This window comes from Pristiophorus japonicus, chromosome 2, assembly GCF_044704955.1.
Source record: "Pristiophorus japonicus isolate sPriJap1 chromosome 2, sPriJap1.hap1, whole genome shotgun sequence".
NCBI classification, from domain to species: domain Eukaryota; kingdom Metazoa; phylum Chordata; class Chondrichthyes; family Pristiophoridae; genus Pristiophorus; species Pristiophorus japonicus.
This window is the reverse complement of record NC_091978.1, coordinates 286411345-286438372: the sequence shown is the minus strand read 5'-3', so window position 1 is coordinate 286438372 and position 27028 is coordinate 286411345. Positions and strand designations below refer to the sequence as shown.

The 27028-nt window shown below is 45.0% G+C and overlaps 1 protein-coding gene across 1 annotated transcript in view; it reads right to left on the bottom strand.

Annotated features, from left to right (window-relative positions):
- The window catches only part of LOC139230540 (mineralocorticoid receptor-like), a 432218-nt gene that overhangs the window by 73027 nt on the left and 332163 nt on the right, over positions 1-27028 (bottom strand). The window lies entirely within an intron of this gene.

Sequence of the window (27028 nt, the reverse complement as noted above, 5' to 3'; positions counted from 1 at the left end):
CCTGGCTGAAGCACTTTCACACAGGTAGGAAGATGGTTTATTTAATCTTTTCTTTGCTTATAAATGTTTATTCAGGTTGGATTTATTTGTATAATATTTGTAGAAGTATAAATAAGGATTTATTTTAGAATTTAATGAGTTCCCTTCCCCCCACTCCCCCCCCACCTCATTCTGGACGCCTAATTTGTAACCTGCGCCTGATTTTTTAATGTGTAGAACAGGTTTTTTCAGTTCTACAAAAATCTTTACTTGATCTATTCTACTTTAGTTTGGAGTACGTTTTCACTGTGGAAACTTTCAAATCAGGCGTCAGTGGCCGGACACGCCCCCTTTTGAAGAAAAAATTCTGTTCCAAAGTAGAACTGTTCTACCTGACTAGAACTGCAGAAAAAAAAGTGGAGAATTGCGATTTCTAAGATAGTCCGTTCTCCACCAGTTGTTCCTAAAAATCAGGCGCGAATCATGTGGAAACTTGGGCCCTTTATAACTAGCCCATAAGGGGGAACAACAATATTTCACTTCAAAACATAACCTGCTAATTATATATCTGAAAATCACATTGCAGTACATAGCATTGTATTTGTCATATAATTGACAGTTTGCACAACCAGTTATTCTGCCACAGTTATAGGCTTTTGTCACAATACACAGCACCTTTTAATATTTGTTAAATGGGGCCTCTCCTCAGAAGTACAAATGGTGTAGCAACGAAACATGTGGTGCGGGCTCAGAAGAAATTCGGCACAAATTAGGTAAGGTTCGAAGAAGATCGTTTCTGTTGTTTGAAATGCGTTTGAACCCTTTGATTTTGTTTTATTATTTCTACAGATCATACTACTGCAGCTCAAATCACTTAGAACCCAGGAACTTAAGTACTATCTGGAGACCTTACTGCCCTTTGGTGTCTCCAAAGCTAGCAAAAAGAGCTGACCAAAAATGGAATTAAATCACCACTCTAACTCCAGCATCTAAACTATACGCAGGTCAGCGCATGCAACTTATCTCATGGTTCAAAAATTCTGTTCATAAAAAAATTGAGCTTTGTTCTCAACCTTTATGAAATCATCTGAATTTCCTGACATTGCTGTCATTTTACAGCGCTCTGTCCTATTCATTAACCTCTCGGTAATACACTTTCAGCTAATAGTCGCGCTATTGTCACACAGCAAACTTCTCCCATCTATGTATTACACGATGTATATACACTGTACATGTTCTTTAAATTATGGCTATAATATAGCTCAATCAAAAAGCTACCTCAAAAGTCAATCCTGATGCATTCATTGTTGATAGTTATTATGTTGTGAACCAGAAATGCTACTATGGCAGATCAACAGGTTATTTAGAAACATAGAAAATAGGTGCAGGAGTAAGCCATTCTGCCCTTCGAGCCTGCACCACCATTCAATATGATCATGGCTGATCATGCAACTTCAGTACCCCTTTCCTGCTTTCTCGCCATACCCCTTGATCCCTTTAGCCGTAAGGGCCACACCTAACTCCCTTTTGAATATATCTAATGAACTGGCCTCAACAACTTTCTGTGGTACAGAATTCCACAGGTTCACAATTCTCTGAATGAAGAAGTTTCTCCTCACCTCGGTCTTAAAAGGCTTACTCCTTATCCTTAGACTGTGACCCCTGGTTCTGGACTTCACCAACATCGGGAACATTCTTCCTGCTTCTAACCTGTCCAATCCCGTCAGAATTTTATATGTTTCTATGAGATCCCCTCTCATTCTTCTAAATTATTGTGAATATAAGCCTAGTCGATCCAGTATTTCTTCATATGTCAGTCCTGCCATCCCGGGAATCAATCTGGTGAACCTTCGCTGCACTCCCTCAATAGCAAGAATGTCCTTCCTCAGATTAGGAGACTAAAACTACACATAATACTCAAGGTGTGGTCTCATCAAGACCCTGTACAATTGCAGTAAGACCTCCCTGCTCCTATACTCAAATTCCCTCGCTATGAAGGCCAGCATGCCATTTACTTTCTTTACTGCCTGCTGTACCTGCATGCCTACCTTCAATGACTGATGTACCATGACACCCAGGTCTCGTTGCACCTCCCCTTTTCCTAATCTGTCACCATTCAGATAATAATGCCTTCCTGTTTTTGCAACCAAAGTGGATAACCTCACATTTATCTACATTATATTGCATCTGCCATGCATTTGCCCATTCACCTAACCTGTCCCCCTGCAGCCTCCTAGCATCCTCCTCGCAGCTCGCACTGCCACCCAGCTTAGTGCCATCTACAAACTTGGAGATATTACATTCAATTCCTTCGTCTAAATCATTAATGTATATTGTAAATAGCTGAGATCCCAGCACTGAACCTTGCGGTACCCCACTAGTCACTGCCTGCCATTCTGAAAAGAAGCCGTTTATTCCCACTCTTTGCTTCCTGTCTGCCAACCAGTTCTCTATTCACGTCAATACATTATCCCCAATACCATGTGTCTTAATTTTGCACACTAATCCCCTTTGTGGGACCTTGTCAAAAGTCTTTTGAAAGTCCAAATACACCACATCCACTGGTTCTCCCTTAACCACTCTACTAGTTACATCCTCAAAAAACTTTAGAAGATTTGTCAAGCATGATTTCCCTTTCATAAATCCATGCTGACTTGGACCGATCCTGTCACTGCTTTCAAAATGCGCTGCTATTACATCTTTAATAAATTGATTCCAGCATTTTCCCCACCATCGATGTCAGGCTAACGGGTCTATAATTCCCTGTTTTCTCTCTCCCTCCTTTTTTAAAAAGTGGGGTTACATTAGCTACCCTCCAATCCATAGGAACTGAACCAGAGTCCATGGAATGTTGGAAAATGACCAGTAATGCATCTACTATTTCTAGGGCCACTTCCTTAAGTACTCTGGGATGCAGACTATCAGGCCCTGGGGATTTATCCACCTTCAGTCCCTTTAATTTCCCTAACACCATTTACTGACTAATAAGGATTTCCCTTAGTTCCCTCTTCTCGCTAGACCCCCGGTCCCCTAGTATTTTTGGGAGGTTATTCGTGTCTTCCTTATTGAAGACAGAACCAAAGTATTTGTTCAATTGGTCTGCCATTTCTCTGTTCCCCATTATGAATTCACCTGATTCTGACTGCAAAGGACCTACCTTAGTCTTCACTAATCTTTTTCTCTTCACATATCCATAGAAGTTTTTGCAGCCAGTTTTTATGTTCCCTGCAAGCTTACTCTCATACTCTATTTTCCCCCTCCTAATTAAACCTTTTGTCCTCCTCTGCTGATTTCTAAATTTCTTCCAGTCCTCTGGTTTGCTGCTTTTTCTGGCCAATTTATATGCCTCTTCCTTGGATTCAACACTTTCCCTAATTTCCCTTGTTAGCCACAGTTGAGCCACCTTCCCTTTTTTATTCTTACGCCACACAGGGATGTACAATTGTTGTAGTTCATTCACGTGATATTTAAATGTCTGCCATTGCCTATCCACTGTCAGGCGCATTAAGTATCATTCTCCAGTCTATCCTAGCCAATTCACGTCTCATACCGTCAAAGTTTTATTTCTTTAAGTTCAGGACCCTAGTCTCTGAATTAACTGTGTCACTCTCCATCTTAATGAAGAATTCTACCATATTTATAGTCACTCTTCCCCAAGGGACCCAGCACGATCAGATTGCTAATTGATCCTCTCTCGTTACACAAGACCCAGTCTAGGATGGCCTGCTCTCTAGTTGGTTCCTCGACATATTGGTCTAGAAAACCATCCCTTATACACTCCAGGAAATACTCCTCCACATTATTGTTACCAGTTTGGTTAACCCAATCTATATGTAGATTAAAGTCACCCATGATAACTGCTGTACCCTTATTGCACGTGTCCCTAATTTCCTGTTTGATTCCATCCCCAACCTCCCTACTACTGTTTGGTGGTCTGTGCACAACTCCCACTGATGTTTTCTGCCCCTGGGTGTTTTGCAGCTCTACCCATATAGATTCCACATCATCCACACTAATGTCCTTCCTTACTATTGCGTTAATCTCCTCTTTAACCAGTAACGCTACCCCACCTCCTTTTCCTTCCTATCTATCCTTCCTGAATATTGAATACCCCTGGATGTTGAGTTCCCAGCCTTGGTTACCCTGGAGCCATGTCTCCGTAATCCCAATTACATCATATCCGTTAACAGCTATCTGCACAGTCAATTCATCCATCTTATTATGAATGCTCCTCGCATTGAGACTCAGAGCCTTCAGGCTTGTTTTTTTCACACTCTTTGTCCTTTTAGAATTATGTTGTAATGTGGCCCGTTTTGATTTTTGCCCTTGATTTCTTTACCCCCACTCTTGCTTTTCTCTTTCCTACCTTTTGCTTCTGCCCCCTATTTACTTCCCTCTGCCTCCCTGCAAAGATTCCAATCCCCCTGCCATTTTAGTTTAAACCCTTCCCAACAGCACTAGCAAACACTCTGCCTAGGACATCGGTTCCAGTCCTGCCCAGGTGCAGACCATCCGGTTTGTACTGGTCCCACCTCCCCCAAAACCGATTCCAATGTCCCAGAAATTTGAATTCCTCCCCCTTGCACCATTCCTCAAGCTACGTCTTCATCTGAGCTATCCTGCTATTCCTACTCTGACTAGCACGTGGCACTGGTAGCAATCCTGAGATTACTGCCTTTGAGGTCCTACTTTTTAATTTAACTCCTAGCTCCCTAAATTCAGCTTGTAGGACCTCATCCCATTTTTTTACCTATATTGTTGGTACCTATATGTACCACGACAGCTGGCTGTTCACCCTCCCTCTCCAGAATGTGCTGCAGCCGCTCCAAGACATCCTTGACCCTTGCACCAGGGAGGCAATATACCATCCTGGAGTCTCATTTGCAGCTGTAGAAACACCTATCTATTTCCCTACAATAGAATCCCCTATCACTATAGCTCTCCCACTCTTTTTCCTGCCCTCCTGTGCAGCAGAGCCACCACTGTTGCCATGGACTTGGCTGCTGCTGCCTTCCCCTAATGAGCCATCTCCCCCAACAGTACCCAAGGTGGTGTATCTGTTTTGTAGGGAGATGATCGCAGGGGACCCCCGCACTACCTTCCTTCCACTGCTCTGCCTGATGGTCACCCACTCCCTATCTGGCTGTGTAACCTTTACCAGTGGTGTGACCAACTCACTAAATGTGCTATTCACGACATCCTCAGCATCGCAGGCTCCAGAGTGAATCCATCCGCAGCTCCAGTGCCGCAATGCGATCTGTCAGGAGTGCAATTGCATACACTTCCTGCACATGTAGTTGTCAAGCATCCCTGACTTTCCACATAGAACAGTAGGCGCATGACACAGGTTTGGGCTCTCCTGCCCTTAAATTAACCTAATTGGTAACAACGCCAAAGGTTTCTTACTCATAAGAAAAGAAAAAGAAAAGCTGTTAATCTATCACATTTTGCATCGCTAATGATTTGTACTAATGTCCTGTGCAGTGACACACATTGAACCAATATAACGAGGATATATGCCAAATAAAAAGAGAGATAGAGAGATACAGAGCATTTCTATACTGAAAATAATGAAAAACTTACGGCATTGAAGAATTTTCAGATAGATCTACTTCATGGAACTGTCAGTTCTAAAAACTTCCTTCAATGTCAGATTTGTAACACACTTTTCATGTTTCACCTTAAGTACTGACCCCACCCCTTCAACTCGGCCATCAGCACCCCCCTCTCCTCAAAACAACAACCCTTGACCCCTCCATCCTTGCAAACTACCGCCCCATCTCCAATCTGCCTTTCCTCTCCAAAGTCCTTGAACGTGTTGTCACCTCCCAATCCGTGCCCATCTTTCCTGCAACTCTATGTTTGAATCCCTCCAATCAGGTTTCCGCCCCTGCCACAGTACCGATAACGGCTCTCATCAAAGTCACAAATTACATCCTATGCAACTGTGACAAAGGTAAACTATCCCTCCTTGTCCTTCTCGACCTGTCAGCAGCTTTCGACACGTTTGATCACACCACCCTCCTCCAACACCTCTTCATCGTCGTCCAACTGGGTGGGACTGCACTTGCCTGGTTTCATTCTTAATCATAGCCAGAGAATTAGCTGCAATGGCTTATCTTCCCACTCCCGCACTGTTACCTCTGGTGTCCCCCAAGGATCTATCCTTGGTCCCCTCCTATTTCTCCTCTACATGCTGGCCCTCGGTGACATCATCCAAAAACACAGCTGTACGCTGACGGCACCCAGCTCTACCTCACCACCGCCTCCCTTGACCCCTCTACTGCCTCTAAATTGTCAAGACTGCTTCTCCGACATCCAGTACTGGATGAGGAAAAGTTTCCTCCAACAAAATAATGGGAAGACTGAGCCAATGTTCGGTCCCCACCACAAACTCCGTTCCCTAACCACATATTCACGCCATCATTAAGACCGCCTATTTCCATCTCTGGAATATTGCCCGATTCCGTGCCTGCCTCAGCTCATCTTCTGTTTATCCATGCCTTTGTTAACTCTAGACTTGACTATTGCAATGCGTTCCTGATCAGCCTCCCACATTCTACCCTCCATAAACTTGAGGTCATCCAAAACTCTGTTGTCCTAATTCACACTAATTTCCATTCACCTATCACCCCTGTGCTTGCTGACATGCATTGGCTCCTGGTTAAGTAATGCCTCAATTTTAAATTTCATATCCTTGTTTTCAAATCCTTTCATGGCTTCGCCCCTCCCTATCTCTGTAATCTCCTCCAGCCCTATAACCCTCTGAGGCATCTGCACTCCTCTAATTCTAGCCTCTTGCGCATCCCTGATTTCAATCGCTCCACCATTGTGGTCCTGTCTTCAGCTGCCTACGCCCTAAGTTCTGGAATTCCCTTCCTAAACCTCTCTGTCTCTCTACTGCTCTTTCCTCCTCTAAGATGCTCCTTAAAACCTACCTCTTTGACCAAGCTATTGGCATCTGCCCTAATATCTCCTTATGTGGCTCGCTGTCCAGTTTTTTTTTGGGATGCACCTGAGAAGAGCCTTGGAACATTTTACTATGTTAGAGGTGCTATATAAATACAAGTTGTTGTTGCTGCGATAAGGGTTGATAAATGGGTTAACGACCATTAAAACGGTGAGTACTGGAATTTCATCTGAATGTATGGACCCATCTGTTAAAATTAGCACACAGAATAATTCTGACCCCAACTTAAATAGTTATATTTAATATTACCAACTGGGGAGAATAATGACAATGCCATATGAAAAGGTGCTTTATTGAACAGTTTTTTGCTTAGTTAAATGATCTTTTAATACATTCTAGCAGATGACAGTGCTCTACTAGCTCCACTGAAGGCTGACAAAATGTAGGTCTTGTATAAGTGTATCAATGGTCCATCCTCTAAAATAGTCAGGCATTACAACAAAATAAATAAAAACACTCCGGCTTCCTTTGGAATACGATTGACAATAAACATCCAGTTTGTAACTATGGAACTCTCTGTCTCTCTCAATAAAAACACTGGAGTTTATAAAAATAATTTATGGCATCCAAGAGTTTGCTTAAAATAATTTTTCAGAGTGTTTCCAATTATGTTTTCTCCAGCACCACTGAAGTGCACAAGAACTACAGGAACTACTGAGCAACTAAAATATGCATAATTTAAACAATTGTAACCTTTACCAGACAACTCTATTGACAGTGCATGTTTGGCCTCACATTGCAAAATAATGAACAGTCCACAAGATGAGTGTGAACGACAAGGTGTCTGCGTTTCAGTCCCAAACTCAGGAACATCCAACATTAAACCTTAAACATTACTCTGGCACCATGACCAAAACCCAAGATATCTTGCCAAAATATGCCCAACAGAGTGAAAGGGATTTTTTAAACTATTTTGGAAAAGTACTGTGTATACAAATAAAAGGAAACTATCTGACATCCATCTCAGCTTGAAGAGCACAAAGGGGCAGCAAAATTGAAGCTTGTGCCAGGTGGAATGACTTTCATTCAGTGTCTTTAATCAGAGAGGAAAGTCGAAGCATGACACATTTCTTCCCATTGATCCGCTCTTCCAACTAATAGACAAAATATTCATGTTTTCTGTATGTACTCTCATGTAAAATAAGCAGAATGCATTATAAGATTAGTTCTGAACTGTTTGGGGAGTTCAGACACCGAAAAACTGAGTACTGAACCCATGGCCTGCCCTCAGTCCTAGTAAACATGGTACAACCCAGTCACCTTCTGCTACTGTACTAAGTACTTGGCTTTTTTGAGGTTACATGTGATCAAATAGGTTTTTTTAACCATTCCCCTAAATAAACCTTCTAGATAAACCTAATAAAACACAAAAATGTATTAGTTTGAAATTGTTTTTAAAAATGTGGACCACATTTTGCAACTCTGCCCTGCATCACATTCTAATAGTGGTCGGAGAGTGAATTGAAAAAGGCTGAATGAGAGTTTCTGCTTCCTTCCAGTCTCTCTCACTAATAAAGCAAACAACAGATAGAGAAATTGTGAAAACTAAATTATTATCTTTATTATTTTATATTTTCACCTATTTTATCAAATCATTTATGCACTTCCATATCTGCATCACATCCTCTGAACCAACAGAAGAAAATATATTGGAACACATACAGAAGGTAGGAAAACGATTGGAAAAATACTGCGGAAAGGTGCGGTCTTGTTAATGTGTACTATTAAATGGGCAATCCAAGACCGACAGGAATACATCCAGTACTGTAGCTGCTTGGGTGGCAGGAACATGATGCAGGAGCTGTAATCACAAAGAACTACTGTGCTCTAGTCAAAGGTTAATCATTCCCAAATGTTATTCACAGAAAAGGTTGCAGTCATATTTTTCTTCATCTGTATCAAAGAGAAGGAGATCTCTCTCTCTTTCATCAAATACCTTTGTCAACTTCCATTGTAGCATTCGGGTGAAGATGCATTTTAGTGATGTGGATGTCTCTAGGTTAGTACCAAACCATCAACAGGCTTGTTACAAATTATCTACTGCTTCAGCTTAGACCAATAAACAAATCCAAATCAAATGGATAGTGTGTCATTTAATCAACCAGTGATATACATAGGCGTCTCGAAAGTCAATCTGCATCGAAGACCAATTAAAGCAACAAAGAAATGAACAAGTGAAGCTGCTTTTATCTAGTGCGCATTAAAAACACAGTGGGCACTTTTCTATTTTATCCAACTGGAAATCTTCCATTATGATGCTGTACATTCATTTTTTTTAAAAGAGTTACAGCTCAGAATGCTGCACACAAAGTTTCTATTTTTCTTGAGAACAGCTGTGGCTTTGCAAATTTTTACTAGACTGAAGCTTGTGAACGAGAAACACATATGGCAGGAAACATCTCATAATTGGGGCGTCAGGGGTGAAAAACTTGGAAGAGGCCTCTCCTTCTTTAAAGTGCCACAACACTCTATTAAAAAGATTTATAAAACACTGCAGGTTATGAATAACCACATAAATTATCTTGCCACCGACACTCTTAAAAATAGCTAAACGGATGGCCAGCAACCACTAAAGGGAAGGTGCTTTACAATGACAAATCTAATCGTAGCCAGAAAATCTCCTGCAATGGCTTCTGTTCCCACTCGTTACCTCTGGTGTCCTCCAAGAATCTATCCTTGGCGCCCTCCTATTTCTCATCTACATGCTGCCCCTTGGCGATATCATCCGAAAGCAGAGTCAGTTTCCACATGTACACTGACGACACCCAGCTCTACCTCTCCACCACTTCTCTTGACCCCTCTGTTGGATCCTTAGATCTAACAATGACTCCACGAGGCAGTGCGTTGTACTTGAACTGTAGTGACCTTAGTCTTTTAGTAGTTAACTCCAGAGTGAGGATCACACCTGGTGGCCTGTCTTTTATACTAGGCCAGGAACACCTGTACAGGTAACCTACAAGTTTCCCACTGCTGTGCCCTCTGGTGGCACATCTTGATATAGTACTAACAGTGGCTATGTAAGATACATGACATCATCCCCCCCTGAACCCTCAGTGCAAATCGTCTCTGCATTAACTATGCTCTGGGCTTAGCTCAATGTGGGTTCTGTCTGATGGACCTCTATCGGGCCGGCTCAACCTTGGATGGGTCGTTGGTGCAGTAGCGTGCTGGTGGTTGCTGTTTGTGTGTGTGTGTTCCTGACCACTCCATTCTCCTCCCTTCCCACGTTGGTGTGATGGAGGCTCCTGGCATTCATGTACCTACAAGTTCAGGTGAGTGGGTTTTGCATTTCTTTATTTTTGTGTGGTTCCGTGATGCGACAAGAGTGTTAGATGCCTTATCGATGCGGTGACCGGTGCATAAGGACGGCTAGTTCCAGAGCTGCTGGGTGGTGTCCCTGCAGTCTGGTGGCGGTTCAGTGTCCGGTGCTGGCAATGGGAAGCCGGTTGGCTCGCATAGCTTGCTCTCGGGGTTGTTGCCATGGTCCCTAGCGGCAGGCAGGTTCACGGATGTCTGTGACACCCACTCCCCCGTCCTTTCTTTACCCCCTGGATCCCAGCTACTCCCTGAGGAGTTGTCGTCTAGCAGTGCACAGAGAACTGCTGACTTGCTGGCCTGAGTGTCGCTTGGTTCGTAATCCTGGCTGGTGCTTGTTTCCTCTGGGGAAACATTGGTGGGTGACCCTACATCTAGGGATATGGCCTTGGAGCAGTCTACTCCTTCTGGCTTGTGGCTGTTGGTGCCATCGGTTGACTAAGAGATGGAGCCGACCCAGGGCATGGTGTCACTACCAGTGCCTTTGCCCTGCTGAGGTCGCTTGCCTTGCAGCTCGTGTGTGTTGGCTGCTTGCGGCCACACCTCGTGGTGCCTGATTCTGGTCCCCGGGACGCAGGTTACTGCATTGTGTAGCTCGCTGGACCTGTGTGCATCCGATGGGTGTCTGCCTGCTGCATTGGCTGCGTGCAGTGGGAATCCTGCATTACACAGATTTTCCTTACTTATGATGGACACTCTAGGTCCGATTGCAATCATGCGACTTTTCCTCGCTGGCTGCATATACACAGTTCAAATCATCAATTACACATTGTACATAATCGCGCAACTTTTCCTCACTGGTTGCATGTATACAATTCCGATTATCGGTTACACATTTTACATGGTCAGTTACACACTTTACATAATCCGTTACGCTTTTAGTCTCTAATTTACAATTCTTGTTACATTGCTTAATTGTGTGGAACTGTCCTTTTAATTGTAGTGGGTTGCCGGCCTCCTTTAAGAGAACCTTGTTTGCTTTACCCCAATCCGCTTCTCCGTTTGGTGCCACGTGTTGCTCCATCAGGGCTGCACCTCGTTGTCTGGCCACAGCCATCTTTGTCTTCAGTGCATCACCTCGTGGTGCAAGTACCATCTTTGCTTCATCCACGATGTCGACTGCGGCGATCCTCTTCTTCCCGGATTCTGCCTCCACAGTTGGGAAGTCGCTGCTGGATCCGATTTTCTCCTTCCTGAGTCCTGCCACTGGAGCCTGGAAGGTGCTTTCGGGTCGTCTCAGCTGGATCATCTCCATGCAGTCGTGCTGAGCGGTCTGTGTCTCGGGTGCCGTGCTGGTCAGCTCATCGGTGCTGGGTCCACCCTCGGGTGAGGGCTTGCTTTGCTTCTGAGCGCAGAGGGCTTCGATCGCTCCCACTTCAACTGGATCTTCTCCATCCATCTTCTGCTGAGCAGCGTTGGTCCATCACCTGCAACAATCCACAGAGGTAACTTGTGCACCGCGCCATCATGGAGTACCTTGACATTCACAATACCAACGACTGGGATGATTTCATTGCTGTAGGTGCGCAGTTCTACCTGAACCGGGGCCAACTCGGGTCGTTCAGCCGGATTGTCCCATAGCCTCTCAAAGGCTCCTTGACTCAACACTGACTGGCTCGCCCCCGTGTCCACTTCCATGAAGACTGGACGTCCCTCTATCATGACTTCCATCTTCAGCGGGGGAGCACTCGGTGGTGCAGATAAACATGCTAAGTACCTCCCCATGGGACTGGGCTGCCTCTCTGTCGAATGATTCGTAATCCATGCTGGATTCATGGCCATCTGCAGACTCCTCATTGACATAGTGAGTCCTATTTTCCTTACACACTGGAGGTGGCCCTTTGTGCCGCAGCCTTTGCAATCATAGTCTTTAAAACGGCACAGGTGAGCCCTGTGATTCCCTCCGCAACGCCAACATGGTGCTACTTGATTAGCCCCCCTCGGCGGACTCTGAGTTAAGGGACTCGGGGGCCTGTTCTCTCCCCCTGTGTGGATGCGTGCTCTACAGTCCAGCTCCTGAAGGGCACCACTCTGTGCACAGTACCTGCCGGGTTTGAGTCCTGAGGGTAAGACATCTGCCGAGAGCTGCAGGTCGAGGTCATGAATGCCTGGCTCACAGAGATGGCCTTCTGCAGGGTGACTGTGGTATCCGCCGACAGTAGCTTGTGAAGAAGGCCCTCATGGCCAATGCCAATGACGAAAATGTCCCGCAGCACTTCGTTGAGGTGGGTGCCAAACTCGCACGGTGCCACCAGCCTCCTGAGGTCTGCGGCGTACTTCGCGATTTCCTGGCCTTCGGGCCATCGGTGGGTATAGAACCGGTGTCTGGCTGTGAGGATGCTCTCCTTGGGCTTGAGTTGCTCATGGATCAATGTTACGAGCTCCTTGTACGACTTGCTCATTGTCTTCGCTGGTACCAGCAAGTCCCTGACGAGTCCATAGACGTTGGGCCCGCAACTGGTCAGTAGGATAGCGTGGCGTTTATCAGCCAGCGTGGCTGGTTCATCTCCTGCCAGGTCATTTGCTGTAAAAAAGTGTACTAACCTCTCCACAAAGGTGTCCCAATCATCACCATCAGCGAACTGCAGCAACGTACCAAGGGTAGCCACTTTTGCATGAAAGTTCGTGTTCTCGTCGCCAGTTGTTGTGTCCTTAGATGCTCTAACAATGACTCAATGAGGCAGTGTGTTGTACTTGAACTGTAGTGACCTTAGTCCTTTATTAGTTAACTCCAGAGGGACGATCACACTAGGTGGTCTGCCTTTTATACTAGGCCAGGCACACCTGTACAGGTAACCTACGAGTCTCCCACCGCTGTGCCCTCTGGTGGCACACCTTGATATAATACCAACAATGGCCATGTAAGATACATGACACCCTCCATGATCTCTAAATTGTCAGACTGCTTATCCGACATCCAGTACTGGATGAGCAGAAATTATCTCCAAATATATTTTGGGAAGACAGAAGTAATTGGGCCTGAAATTCAGCACCACTGGAAAGCTGGCACTCCTCCCACCTTTTTGGGCCCATTAGCGTCGAAATATGGCCACCCCATATTCAGCTCCAAAAGCGAACAAATGGTTTCCAGCGCTAATGAACCCTTCCAAAGCGGATTTTTCAGCAGTGTGGCTATCTTAATTGGAGTGTTATCACCATTGAGAAATTCAGCTTGCAGCTAAGGGTTTCTAACAAGCCAGCTGCTCCCTGGCCAGGGTTTGCAGCAAGGCCCTGAGGGGAGGAAGGAGTTTGGAAGGAGGTTGGAAGGATGGCTGGTGTAAGAGGTGCAGGGAGAGCCTACAGGTTCACTTATCTGGAGCTGGAGACACTGATGGACGGTGTGGAGGACAGAAGAAGAATACTGTTTCCTGATGTGGGGAGACCTGGCAGACCGCCAGTACATAATGTATGGAGGGAGATTGCAAGGGCGGTGTCAGGCACCTCAATATTTGTGAGGTCAAACCCTCCCAGGAGGGTGCTGGCCAGTTTGCATCCGACCCTTCCAGGCCCAGAGGTGTTCCAGGGCATCCTAGAAGCACAGCTGTTGATCCCAGACAACAACCACAGCAGCCTTCCCGGACGCCGGACCCATGATGCAGCCACAGGGATGACAGTTCAGTGTAGTGTTAGTGTAGTCACGTGTAACAGGTGTTATAGTGAGATGCACAGAGGTAAACAATGATTACAGTATTATTATATTGTTCTATATGTTCTGTTTTTGCAATGATTTGGATACTTTGATAAATCTTTATTTTTGGCACATATATCTGGCCAGGTGTTCCATTTAGGAGTGGGCAATTCTATGTTAAGGCACTCAGTGCAATGGCCATTGAAAGTGGGAGCTGAAGGGTCATGTGTGGATGGGATTATCTGAAGCGCGTAGCTATGAGACACACCTGCACCTCCCTTCCAGAATTGCGATGGGGACGGCGCCTCCTAGCTCTGGGGTGATAGAGATCCTCCTCTTCCTCAGGTGGTACTGCTGGCTCGACCTCCAGCGGCTGTCCCCTCATGATGGCCAGATTGTGCAGCAAGCAGCAGACCACGACGATTATGGAGACCCATTGAGGACAGTACTGCAAGGCGCCACCAGAACAGTCCAGACAACGGAACCTCTGCTTAAGGATGCCTCTGCAGTGCGTGATGATGCACCTGGTGGCACAATGAGCATCATTGTATGCATGCTCTGGTGCTGTCCTGGGGTTCTGCAGTGGAGTGAACAGCCAAGTGGACAGGGGATATCCCTTGTCCCCAAGCAACTAACCGCAATCCTGATTCGGGCCGGTGAAGAGGGCAGGCACACTGGGCTGGCACAAAATTAAGGAATCACGGCTTCTTCCTGGGTATCTCGCATCAACGGCCAGGATCCAACGCTGGTGGTCACACACGAGCTGCACTTTCAGTGAGTGGAAACCACTGCGGTTCACAAAGATCTCGGGATGATGTGGTGCCCTCAGCCCAACGTGTGTGCAGTCAATGGCACCTTGCACCCTCAGGAAGCCTGCCATTCGGGCAAATCTGGCCTGCCGTTCCACCTGTTTGTTCCTTGCCATCGGGAAGGAGATGTACTGGACCCTTCTCCTGTACAATGCATTTGTGACCTGTCGGATGCACCGATGTGCCGAGAATTGTGAAACTTTGCCAATGTCTGCAGTGGCAGACTGGAAGGACCAAGTGGCGTAAAAATTCAAGGCGCTGGTGACTTTGGTCTCCTCGGTGAGGGCAGTCCTGAGCCTTGTTTGAGAATGCAGATCTTCTCGCAGGACAGTGCAGAGCTCCCTGAGTATTTCTTTCCGAAATCATAGCCGTTGCAAGCATTGCTCATCACTGAACTGGAGGAAGGAGAACTGAGGTCTGTAGACCCTTTGAGGGTATGGCCTCCTTCCCCCACGTCTGTGTTGGCCACCTCCCCTGGCAGCTGTCTGCTGGCCATCTCCCTGGTCCTCCTCATTCTCGGGTCCTGTGGAAGCTCTTGCTGGAAAGGCTCCTCTCCCAGTATTTGGCGGGGTGGGAGGGGAACAGCATCCCTCACTCTCCTCCTGATGCCATCTCCCTCCTGGCCACCCCCTCTAGCTGCAGGTCTGCACACATCTGCACGCCCTTCTCTCTGTTGTGCAGCATGGCTGCTGCCTCCCTTGCCCACTGCCTCTCTGCACGGTGCTGATGGCGACACCGTCTCCTGTGTGCCGCCCTGCTTCTGACCAGGTATACGAGTTGTCGCCCTCCCAACACTCCTCCCATCCTCAGGGTGAACCCTGCCAAGCAGGTCTCTGCAGCCCACAATGAGGCCTACAGGCCTCCACTAAAGAGTCAGACCTAAAAGTCCTCCAAATGTCTGTCAAAACCTCTGAGCAGCACTCAGCAGGTTTAATAGAGCCAAAACAATAACAAAAACGATTTACCTAAGAAACGGCCCCGATTGCGGCAAAACTCCAGCGGTGTCATGTTTGCGCACTGCCTGAAAAAATACTGGGTTTTTATACCTGAATATCGCGGGCCTGGCCATTTTTCAGTGGCCGCCCGCTGATAAGCTCACCTTGCCATTAATTCCTTCAGTGCAGCTTCACCCTGCCGATTCCAGTGGAAATGCACACCGCTGAAATACCCCCTGAGCTGAATATGGCTCGGGGAGGGAAAAATACCCGAACACCAGATAGTACACCAATCAGCCACTCAAACCCGTGGTAACCATCCCTTCAGAGACACTGAATTTCGGCCCCATTGTCTTTGGTCCCCGCCACAAACTGCATTCCGTAATCACTGACTCCATCCCTCTCCCTCGCGTCTATCTGAGGCTGAACCACACTGTTCGCAACCTAGGCGTCATATTTGACCCTGAAGTGAGTTTCTAGCCACATATCCGCGGCATAACTAAAACTGCCTATTTCCACCTACGTAACATTGCCCACCTCCGTCCCTGCCTCAGCTCTTCTGCCACTGAAACCCTTATTCATGCCTTTGTTACCTCTAGCCTTGACTACTCCAATGCACTCCTGGCTGGGCTCCCACATTCTACACTACATAAACCTGAGGTCATCCAAAGCTCGGCAGCCCATGTCCTAACTCACATCAAGGCACCATCACCTATCCCCCTGTGCTCGCTGACCTACATTGGCTCCCGGTTAAGCAACGCCTCGATTTCAAAATTCTCATCCTTGTTTAAAAATCCTTCCATGGCTTCACCCCTCCCTATCTCTGTAATCTTTTTCAGCCTCACAACCCCCCAAGATATCTGCGGTCCTCAAATACTGACATCTTGAGTATCCTTGATTATAACTGCTCAACCATCGGTGGCCGTGCCTTCAGCTGCTTGGGCCCTAAGTTCTGGAACTCCCTCCCTAAACCTCTCCGTGTCATCTACCTCTCATTCCTCCTTTAAGACGCTCCTTAAAACCTACCTCTTTAACCAAACTTTTGGTCATCTGCTGTAATTTCTTCTTCTGTGACTCGGTGTCAAATGTATCTGTTTTGCCTTATATCACTACTGTGAAGTGCCTTGGGGCATTTTGCTACATTAAAGGCGCTATAAAAATTACAATTATTGTGGTTGTTGCTTTGGAGTTTTGCAACCAGCAGGCTGGGCTGCAGGATCCATGGGTCAGCACAGACTGGATAGTACACCAGAATCACGTATACCCTATAGGATCAGTGCGTGGCATGCTTCGCATTTGCACACATTAGATATGGCCAAATCTTCCTGATCTTCTGAGGCAGGTCCCAATTTCATGTGCTTTGTAAATTCCTGACCTGGATTGGGTCTCGCATTGGGCCATCCCCAATAGGTGAGTGGGAAGGGAATGAATTGCTCTATTTATTGTAACTATTTCCTGATCCAGTTAAGGACAATCTGAGCATTTCCGAAAACTTTCAATCAGGGGCTTGATGGTCATTTTTTCCATTCTCCAACAGTAAACAAGCTACATTGTCAGATCCCCATATTTAACCCTCCCGAAAATATCCACAATTTAATGACTTAGAAATTAAGCAAAAAGTAAACCCATTTCCTGTCAGTCACTCAGTAGCTGCTCTCTCGTTTTCCAGTAAATTGGCTCAGATAGTTTTGACTCATGATGACAGTCAACAGGTTTTGAGAATGTAATGAATGCTTGACTCACAAGATAAGGGTCATTTGCCATCTCCATTGTAACTACAGAATAAAAATAACGTGGTTTTCAGGGTGATGTTGCAAGCTGTTAAATTTCTGTGGAATGAATTGAAAGGTTCATATTGTGCAAATGTGCACTGCTTATTCTTATTGACAGAACTACCAGAAACCAAGGCTTTGGCTTGACCAAACTGTTTACGCAGTTCACAATTAATATGAATGGTAATGTAAATGGACCTTGAATATAGCATGGTTCTACTTTTAGAAAATAAAACAAATAATAAAGAAAAGGAAAACAAATATTGGCACTGGCGGAGATCAGCATCATGTTTATAAAGACACTTTCAACATAGTTTTGTCCTCATTTCCACATATATTTCAGCACTATGGCTGAAAAGGCTATTTGAGGTTTCTTCTCAGATTTCTAAAGAGAAATTCACAAATAATACCTTTACTCAATAGGAAATACCTAATTAACCCACACACTTGAAGAAAACTTAACAGTCATCACCGTTTAATAGCTTGGATGTTGAGGACAAAGAGGGAAAAATGTGTGTCCACTAGCAAAGTTGCCAGTGTCACCAGCAACTGTAGTTAATGGCCGCTGGAAATGGCCGCAACGCTAAGTGAGTCAAAATGGTCTGGTGGGGGGGGGGGCATGGAGATAGATGGTGCAGCGCTCACCTTCTGCGCATCGCTGTCCTGATGGTGTTGCTGGAGGGATCCGGAACAAAGTTTCTGTCCTCTGTGAGCGAAGCTGTGGAGCTCGCAAGAAATTGTGGGCAATGAAGAGGTATGAGAATTAAAGGGGCCATGCACACTGAAGCAGTACAAAATGAAATGAAATGAAACAATAAATTTTTCAGCCCTTTCTGCCTTTTAAGAAATAATCAACATCTAAAAGAAATTCCAAATATGAATATTCAGCTGTTAAAGCTGAATAATCTTCCTAACCTCAACAAATGGCCCAACAAGCCAGGGGAGGGGCACCGAGGGTCTGACACGCAGCACTCCAGCTTTGTGCTGGGGTCGACACTGCAAGAACGGCCCTCCAGAAAGAATGACGTGGAATACATCACTAAGGCCGTCACTGCCAGCTGTGTCATCCCCACCACCTGGCTCCAGTGCCCAAAGAAGCTTCATGACCTCAGACCACTGGTCAAGGTCAGTGAATGCATCTTCAAAAGTCATCTCCTACCAACTGCACCACTAGCCTCACGCACTGCTCAATGCACGACTCCCACCCACAATCACTCACCTACCAACAATCTGCACCAATGACGATGCACATCCCCAATCCTAGCCTCACCTCACTCACTTGCGGAGACAGTGCAGGCCATTCTTGGCAGGATCATGGTTGAGCCCTTGGCCAGCGGCAGCACTGAAAGGATACAAGATCATGGTATGCTCATACATTATCCTCCTTCTGGCATGCACTTCTTGCTTTCCCGCCCTCCCATCAGCACAACTCCACCTTTGGGCCTTCCTCATTTCATACACTCAAGAAATGCAGCCTGCCCAGCCAGTGGATCAACAAGAAAAGGTAGCCTGCCCAGCCAGTGGGATCGCAAGCAAATGATTCCATCCTGAATATCCCGGCCACAAAGGGGCTGTCTGGGATGCATCCTTCCATCCGATTCCTCCTCTTCGGCTTCCTCCACTTCTGCATCTTCCTCTTCCCTCTGCAAGCGGATGCTGTAAATGTGAAATGCCAGCATAAAATGCTGGAAATACTGAGTTGGTCAGGCAGCATGTCAATCTGAGATACGAACTCTGTTTTTCTCTCCATGGATGTTGAGTGACCTGCTAAGTATTCGCAATATATTCCGTCTTCTCAAATGCCTTCATTTACCATCTGAGCCCTTGAAAGCATCTAGCAGCACTCCCTGGTTAACCTGACGTGCTTAGGACCCAGCGCTAGGATCAAAGTTCGCATTGGTGACGTTAAGTTAACATTACATGCCGACTGACGTCACCATGCCGCTATTTTTTTCCAAAGCCCTGCCAGTTACCAGCAGCACAAAGTGGGAGAGCAATATGGTGACCTCCGTGGGACCCGCCACCAGCTGGCGAAAGAGTCACCATTTTATCACCATTTCATGGCGCTACGGAGTGTCAGTAAGGAGATGGCTTTCCAGCCCATAGTCTCCACTGAGACCCATGATTCCCATATCAGGCACCAGTTTCACCAACCACACATTTACTTACTCCATGGTATAGCTCTCCTCTTTCTAACTGACAAATCTAGCAGCTGTAAGGGAGAAAATGCAAATAAAAAAAATTATCTCTCTCTTTCGCCAAGAAGGTTTCCCCTTCCCTCCCCCCCACAACAAGGTTTTTCCTCCTCGTTACCTCCCCACTCAATAGGGGGCCACTCTCTCCCCAACATCCCCCTGCCCCCCCCCCCCGCATCGCCAAAGGATCTCTTTCCACCTCCTCAAAAATCTCTTTCCCCTTCAACAATTTTTCTCTATCTCTCCCCACTCTCAGGGTCTGCCTCTCAACAGGGAGTTGTTATGATCTGGAATGCATTGGGCCAGGAGTGTTAACTGGAAAGTTACCTCTGAACATTTATTCATATTTGTTGTAGAAATAAGCCCAGTAGTCATTCACTTATTTTATTTTTACCTTAGTGCACTGCTGCTGGAAATAACCTGGCGTCTTATGGCGCTGTTAAGTAAATGAGATGGTACAACTGTGGGGGGTTACCAATGGTGGGGGCGGGGTGACTGGAGTTGGGAGGTTATTTGATGAAACTTCCCGGAATATGGACCAACCAGAGTTGGCAACCCTAAGTGGTGTCCCAATTACTATAAGGTACAAACTTCCCCTAGATACTGGGGAAGGACCAGCAGCCAGAAAATAAAGTCACGAATGGCAACATTCAAACAACCACACAGATGTGAGTCTCCAAATATGCAGTTGTTTATCTATTGCTTCTGATTCAGTGGAATACATCCCACAACACAACTGGGACAGATTCCACAGCTTTATTACAGTGTATTACAGGGCTGCTTCCACTTGAAGCAATGCTGTAATGTAAGTCCAACAGTAATCAGTTACGGAGTATGGCCATATCTGCAGCAGTTTGTAAATGTAAATTTGTCTCTTTAATTAACATAGAGACTCCAGCCCATTTGCTCTAATTAGCAGAATTACTGCTATGCAAACAGGTGGGACAAGGAGAGGCAGCACCTTTGGTGCTGTTTTAAACTTAATATCTTAAGAACGAAGCTCAAGTATGCATTATTACAATCTCTAGAAGCTGATATTTAATTAGAAACTAGGAGGTGAACTGTGTCCATTTCTGCATCATGGACAGAAATATTAATTGAGAAGGGAATATGACACAAAGGTTTGCACATTATTAAACGCCTTAACACTGGATTGTCCGCTAACATTATTTTGTGGTGCGATTCTGCAATAAAAGATAGTTCATAAACAGAAAATGATTAGATTTATTAACAAGCACAGAAATATTCCAATCATGGAAAATAAACTTATTTTAAAAAGGCTTTTTGATTGTTAATTCCATCTCATTTTCCATTGTATTACATTAAGTCTGATCTGTTTTGGTGACACTGCAGGAATGGTTCTGCAAAATTTTGTTCTGCCTCTCCCATCCAAATGATAAATTACTAAAACACCAGAATACCCATCTATTTTTACATTGCAATTCCTCTTTGACTGGCTGCTTTCCATGGTGCGTCTTTTTCATGGTTCCCAAAATGCAGTGCCTTTTATATTCCACGAAGTATTTGATCATCAATATCTACAATTTCTCACATTACCTCCAAAACAGGACCCTGAGATTCCTTGAGTAGCCTTTGGAAGCAGAGCGGAGCTTCCATTCGCTCACTCATGTGTGAAATCCTGGGGTCAGGCCAATTTCGATATGTTGGGTAGGCACTCATGCCATTTACGGAGCTCTCCTGAGCAGGAGATGGGGGGGAGGGGGGGTTTGAGGAATTTCACTATGGCACCTTGCCGCAGCATTGGTGGGTCCATGAGGCTCTTGTAAGGTTCATAAAATGTTCAAAAATAGCCTGGTTTCGTCTTCTGTGGGATCGACAACACAGCCAATCACTCTTGCATTGCTGTAACTGTCCTTTGAGTGTATAAAGTCCCCTCCCATAGCCCTAGCAACAATGGGCACCTTGAACTCACAGGCGTCCTTGGCATCTAATGTTGTTAAGGGCGTAAATGAGGGAAGTACGTTATACAACGCTTTTATTCTCAATTACATTCTATTATAATTTGTAGGAGGGTGTATCATGATATTGCTGCTGGAAGTGCTGGGATTTGAGGACTTGAACAGGAGAAGTGCCCCAACCTCAAATTCATCCCCCACGTTAACTCCTATTACACTATAATTCTGCCTTTCAAAAGCCAGGAATTTTGTGGCCCCGATATTTTGTGGCCAGCAATTTTTAGGAGTTAAATGTATTCAAATCTTATTATAGTAAAATATAGGACTCAATTTTCCCCAGTATTTGCGCCATTTGTTTTGGAGCAGGCTGCTTTTTCTGGTCTAACTTAAAATTCACCAGTTTCCCCAATCAATTTGCACCAACGTAACTCAGTTAGAGAGAGAGAGAGAGAGAAAGAGAGAAAGAGAGAGAGAGCGAGATACCGGACAGCTTTCGGATGGGGTTGGAGATAAGTTGGTGCTATCTGTTTTTCAATTCTTTTAATGAGGTGTGGCTGTATGCTTCACTTTGCAGCCTCAGCTCGCATTGTGTCCCTGGTTACCATGGCAGCCCGATCTTTTTGGCGCAGATCAAGGCTCCACTCCCCAAAACTAAAGGTCGGGTTAGGCCACGCCAAAATGAAGAGATCCAACAGGGAAACTTACAACACTTTATTTTGGCGTACTTGTGCCCCCAAAAATTGGGCGTAACTCTTCAAGTACGCCAAAAAAAATGCTTTGGGGAAAATTGAGCCCATAGTACTGGATGGCTATTCATAATCTTGAGCGAATAATCCAAATTTAATGTTATGGTGAAGAACATCAACTGCTCACTTTTTGTCCTCAAGATTTAGGCCATTACATGCACCCCTTAATGGATTGCTGTCTTTTGGTTCTAGTATTACTTATATATTATTACATTAATTAAGTCATTAATACGTAAATGCTATTTCTGTAAAACCATTTTAGGGGTGATTCTGTGATCTTGCAATCCTGATGGCAATGGTGCTTCCAGCGCATATGGGAAATTGCAGGAGTTCAACCCATAATTTTCTGAACAGAAAAATGAATGGACAGAAAACCTGGGCTGCGAACATGTGCTTTTCCTGAAATATGGTTGCTGCGAGCCCAGCTGGCCCCTGGATGGTAGAAATTACCCCTTTCAAGTATTGCTAAATGACAGAATCATTTACAAATGTAAGTAGCAATCTCGTGCAAACTTGCCTTAGGGGATGACAGAAAAACAGTTTTGCTAAATAGCCATAAACAAATTTACCTCTGAAATTATCTATTTCCCTCAGGGGCCAAAATTGCTGAAAGCTAAGTTCTGCCTGTTTTTCGGTGATACCCGGCGGTGCTTGCTTTTTTACCACCCGGTTACTGCTGGGGCCAAGTGGGCGGAAGATTCATCCCACTATTCTCAGCGGTCGCAGGAGCGGAGTGCAGCGGGTGGTGTGCGGCGGAGGTGGTCTTCCGACTTGGGAATCATCAGCTCCCGAGTTGTGCACATGTGTGCATGGCTGTCAAACTCTGCCCCCCGGGAAGCACCCGACGAGAGGCCGGAGACTAATGACCTGAGATCACTGATCACTGTGGGGGGAGGGGAAAGAGATCGCTGTGAGTAGGGGGAGAGAGAAAGATCGCTGCAGGGGGAGGGGGGTGGGGGGTGGGGAGAGAGAGAGATCGCTATGGGGGAGGGGGAGAGAGATCACTGTGGGGGGGAAAACCTGGGGGTGGGGTGAGAGAGACTAATAACATTTTTATTATAGTTCATTAATAAAGGAGAAAATAAGGCTTTATTGGACCATTTATAAAATAAGATCACTCTAGTGAACAAACACACAATTTCCAGACTCAGTGATTATATTGCTATTCAAACTGTATTATTGGCTAACACTAGAAAATACTAGAAAACCAATCCATTAAAAAATACATCAAACTATGGAGAACTATAAAGATCTGTGTAATATCAAACATGCCACACATCTGTGAAACAATTATATCTATCAGATCTGTGTCCATACCACCCACTTAAGATCCAGTTAAGATCCAGCAAGTCCTGCTTTTTCAGGACGGTATTAAGGTCCAGTGGTAAACGGATCTTAATGATGAAACTTCCATTTTGGGTGGTAATTGGGCGGTAATATATGGGCGGACAGTATCGAATACTGCCCGGCGGTAATAACAACATAAGAACATAAGAAATAGGAGCAGGAGTAGGACATAAGGCCCCTCGAGAATGCTCCACCATTTAATACGATCATGGCTGATCTGATCATGGGCTCAGCTCCACTTCCCTGCCCATTCCCCACAACCCCTTAATCCCTTATTGGTTAAGAAGCTGTCTATCTCTGTCTTTAATTTATTCAATGTCCCGGCTTCCACAGCTCTCTGAGGCAGCGAATTCCACAGATTTACAACCCTCTGAGGGAAGAAATTCCTCCTCATCTCTGTTTTAAATGGGCGGCCCCTTATTCTAAGATTATGCCCCCTAATTCTAGTCTCCCCTATCAGTGGAAACATCCTCTCTCTATCTACCTTGTCATGCCCCCTCATAATCATACGTTTCGATAAGATCATCTCTCATTCTTCTGAATTCCAATGAGTAGAGGCCCAACCTACTCAACCTTTCCTCATAAGTCAACACCCTCATCTCCAGAATCAACCTAGTGAAGCTTCTCTGTACTGCCGCCAAAGCAAGTATATCCTTTCGGAAATATGGAAACCAAAACTGTACACAAAATTCCAAGTATGGCCTCACAAATACCCCGTATTACTGTAGCAAGACTTCCCTGTTTTTAGACTCCATCCCCTTTGCAATAAAGGCCAAAATTCCATTGACCTCCCTGATCACTTGCTGTACCTGCATACTAACCTTTTGTGTTTCATGCACAAGTACCCCCAGGTCCTGCTGTACTGCAGCACTCTGCAATTTTTCTCCATTTAAATAATAACTGGCTTTTTGATTTTTTTTCTGCCAAAGTGCATGACCTCACATTTTCCAACAATATACTCCATCTGCCAAACTTTTGCCCACTAACTTAGCCTGTCTTATGTCCTTTTGCAGACTTTTTGTGTCCTCCTCACACATTGCTTTTCCTCCCATCTTTGTATCATAAGCAAACTTGGCTACGTTACACTCGGTCCTTTCTTCCAAGTCGTTAATATAGATTGTAAATAGTTGGGGTCCCAGCACTGATCCCTGCAGCACCCCACTAGTTACTGATTGCCAACCCGAGAATGAACCATTTATCCCGACTCTCTGTTTTCTGTTAGTTAACCAATCCTCTATCCATGCTAATGTATTACTCCCAACCCCATGAAATTTTATCTTGTGCAGTCACCTTTTATGTGGCACTTGTCAAATGCCTTCTGGAAGTCCAAATACAGCACATCCACTGGTTCCCCTTTATCCACCCTATTCGTTACATCCTCAAAGAATTCCAGCAAATTTGTCAAGCATGATTTCTCCTTCATAAATCCATGCTGACTCTGCTTGACCAAATTATGCTTCTCCAAATGTTCTGTTACTGCTTATTTAATAATGGACTTCAACATTTTCCCAACCACAGATGTTAGGCTAACTGATCTAGTTTCCTGCTTTTTGTCTGCCTCCTTTTTTAACTAGGGGCGTTAAATTTGCAGTTTTCCAATCTGCTGGGATCTCCCCAGAATCCAGGGAATTTTGGTAAATTACAACCAATGCATCCACAATCCTTGCCACTACTTCTCTTAAGACCCTAGGATGCAAGCCATCAGATCCAAGGGATTTATCCGCCTTTAGTCCCATTATCTTACTGAGTACCAGCTCCTATTGATTGTGATTGTGTTAAGTTCCTCTCCCCTCCCCCTGCCGCCCCATAGCCTCTTGACTATCCACTGTTGGGATATTGTTTGTGTCCTCTACCGTAAAGACAGATATAAAATATTTGTTCAGAGTTTCTGATGAATTTACTGCAAGGCGGTATCTGAGTGGTAAATGTGCTTTTTTTGAGGAAACTTGTATTTTTGGGCAGTAATTGGGGGGTAAGTTGTTGAATTTCAGGCATATTAAAGACATTAAGGATGATTTTAAGAAGGATAGAAGCAGTAAATATTAACAGGGTAATGCACAGGAAATGTAGAATGGATGTATATAAAAACAGAGGAAAAGTTTATTTTAATGGGCATGAATTTGTAGATAGATGTATTAAAAAAAGATCAGAAAGCATTATTTTAAGGAGAATTGCACTATATAGAAAATAAGCAATAAAGAAACGATGATTTCGTGGATCTTCCATGGCATTACTTGTAGTGAGTCAAACGATACAACGGTACAGTTTCCGCCTTGGGCACAATCAGCAACGTGGGAGCAAACTGCGCTCAAAATTGTGCTAGTTTTGAAGAGTGTTTTTTGTTCTCGAGTTTCCGCTCAAATATATTTGCATATCTCCAAATGTAAAATGTGCCATAAACCAATGCAATTGGAAAATGTTTTATAATGTAATAAAAAAAAATTAGGCTTTATAAAATATTCCTTGATATAGTTAAGAGTGGTAATTTGGTACTTAATAAAAAAGATTTTAGTGGGGCCAAGAACAGCCCCACCTGCCAGTCAGCTCTGTGCAGCAGCAGCTGATTGTCCTCTGCCTGAAACTAACGAGCTACAGCGACACACCCATTTCATGCCCAACGCTCACCCGATTTATGCCTGCAGCTCACTAGTAGAATTCAAATGAGGTCTGAACTTGACAACGGTTCAGCCCTCCTGACTGTGGCCTCGGGTGGGCACCGCAGGCCCACTGCCAACTTTACGCCAGTTTTGGGCCAAAGTTGAAAATTCTTCACTTGCACCCGTGGCCAGGGAACTACATATAAGTTCTTAAAAATGCTTAGGGATCGATTGTCAAGCTCTGCACCCAAAGCTCTACTTCACAAAATCTACCCTTATATCAAAGATTTGTGAAATTTTTTTCTTCTCACCAATTCTATCTGTGAATTTTCTCAGGGCACTGAGTCTATATGCACCATGCACCGTCCAGTACCTCACCCAAGTGATCATTATTTATGTGTGAGCCTTAGCAGCCACAGCTGACAGCTTATTTAACTGGGGGGTGGTGGTTACATCACAGCCAAGCCCAATCCTGTCCTCACCAAGGGAGCACATAGGGCTCATTTTTCCCCAATGCTGTTTTTTTGTGTACTTGAAGAATTACGCCCATTTTTTGGGGGCCCAACCATGCCAAAAAAAAATCATCTAACTTTCCCTGTTTGAATTGTTGATTTTGGCGCTGCGTAGCCTGTCCTTTAGCATTGGGGGTGGAACCGAAGATCTGTGCCAAAAAGATCGGGTTGCCAGGGTAACGAGGGACACACTGCAGGCTGAGGCTGGAAAGTGAAACATACAAGACATTCTGGCCAGCCGACAGCAATCTGCACAAGCACCTTGCACATTGCAGCAGTTTGCCAGCATTAAATTATTAAAGAGTTT